This window comes from Echinops telfairi, unplaced genomic scaffold (assembly GCF_000313985.2).
Source record: "Echinops telfairi isolate 266 unplaced genomic scaffold, ASM31398v2 ScPeMD7_5;HRSCAF=22, whole genome shotgun sequence".
Lineage (NCBI taxonomy): Eukaryota > Metazoa > Chordata > Mammalia > Afrosoricida > Tenrecidae > Echinops > Echinops telfairi.
Genome location: NW_022103901.1, coordinates 30,534,082 through 30,536,211, shown reverse-complemented (window position 1 = coordinate 30,536,211; position 2,130 = coordinate 30,534,082).

Genomic DNA, 2,130 nt, shown 5'->3' with positions numbered 1-2,130 from the left:
GCCATCACCAGGCCTTCCCTCCTCAGTGCTGCGGGTTGGGCGGGCTCCGCTGGTGTGCCAGTTGGTCATAGAACTCGGACATTTTGTGGCCCCTGGGGTGCCTCACTGTGAGCACACACCCAAAGCCAGCCCGCTGCCCTCCCGAGGGCAGAGAGGAGCGGCTTCCGAGGGTTTCTGGAGTTGTCGGCTTCGACCGCAGCCAAGGGCCCCATCTTTCTGGTGGGTTCAAATACCTGACCTTTGCTTTCGCCACCCGGTGCTTCACCCACAGTGCCACCCCCAGGGGTGCACCCCTGTGGCTGTTGCTGCTGGGTGCCGTCCGGTCAGTTCTGACACATGAAGGCCCCGTGTGCACTGAAGAGTTCGTGTGGGGGTTGGCCGAGCGGGACCCTGAATGGCTGTGTGGAAACCTCCACGGAGCCGGCAGAAAAGGAACGTTCCACAGCTGCAGGCGCGTGGCCTGGTGGCTATGCGTCTGGCTGTGGTAGTTACATCATCTGATGCCAACTTGAGACTATTAAGAGTGAAGGGGTGGAGTTTAGCCTGTCAATCAGGTCGCTGCTTGATGACCTCATTGGAGGCCCTATGGTGATAAATAGCTTGCTGGAGGCGGGACAGACTCTGCACATGGACTTCCGCCATGTGGAGACCCCTGCCAGCGCTGACATGCTTCCACCATCACTGGATCCACAGGACTTTCCACCCACTGACCTGCGATCTTCTTGCATTCGGCGGCATTGCATGTGTTGCGTGAGTCTGAAGAGGAATTTATAGATTGGTATCAGACATATGGGCTAATATCAGGTTTATGGACTTAACCTGGACCGGCTGGGATGTTTTCTTAATGTACAACTACTCTTGTATGTAAAGTTCTTTCCTATGCACAGGCGCGTCTATGAATTTGTTTCTCTAGTCCACCCAGACTCACATAGGCTGCTAACTACAAGGTCAGAAGTTTGAGACCAGCAGCTGCTTCATGGGAGGAAGACGAGGCTGTCTACTCCCTGAAGAGTTACAGCCTTGGACGCTCGCATGGTGTGAGTTTGGATGTTTGGTTTGCAGTAGTAGCAGCAGGAGGAGCAAGGAACTGGGAGGCGAGAGACAGACCTAAGGACACAGGCCATGCCTTGTGTCCGCTGAGGGGGCCTCCAGGAACTGAGAGTGTTTCCAGGCAGCTCCTCTGCCTGACAAACCTGAGGATATGAGTTCTCCCAGCACTAAGGGTGCCTGGGAGAGGACCCTGGGTTACTGGTGAGGCCCTGTAATCTCCTACCCAAAGTTCTCTGATGAACTAGATCCAACCAAATGTACTGCCTCCGAGTTGATGCCAACTCACAGTGATCCTATAGGACAGGGCAGACCTGCCCCTGTGAGTTTCTGGGAGCAGCAAGCCTCATATTCCTCCAGATGGGGGCTAGAGTCCTCCCCAAATTCATACTCCCCTGGACCCTCGTGATGTGACCTGTTTGGCAATGGGATCTCTGCAGATGGGATTAGGGAAGGCTCTAGAAAGATGACAAGATGCTACATCTGGGGAGGAGCCCAGTCCAATGACTGGTGCCTGTCTTGGTTGAGGGGGAATACTGGATGGGCTTCGAGCAGCAAGGTTGGTGGTTCACACCCACCTGCCACTCGCCTGGAGAAAGATGAGGCTGTCTGCCCCTGTCAAGATTTACAGTCTTGGAAACCCCAAGGAGCAGTTCTGCTCTGCCCCAAGGGCCGCTAAGATGACTGTGTGAGCTAAAGGGAAGAGCCCACTGGGTCCCGCTCGAAGGAACCATGAGGCCACAAAAGCACGCGGCTCTCAGAGGTTCTGCTGTGGTCTTTCAGGCTGGGGAAGCAAATGCCCCAGGGCAGGCCAGCCAGAAAAAATGTTCCAGAAGACTGGAGGAGGGCTCGGACCAGGCTCACACTGCCCTTGGTTCTTGTACCTACTGACTGTCAAGGCTCGGTGAAGAATTCAGAGCGGCCAGAGGCGCTGGGTTTCTACCGGTGGTTTGGGGTGCTAGGCCCCATGGGTGAGCAACTCCCAGCGTCACCTACCCAGCTGGCCCTCCACAGGAGGGAGGAGGGAGACTCTAGTAGTGGGTAACCTGGCTTTTATTAATCAAGCTCTGCACTCTTTCCTGC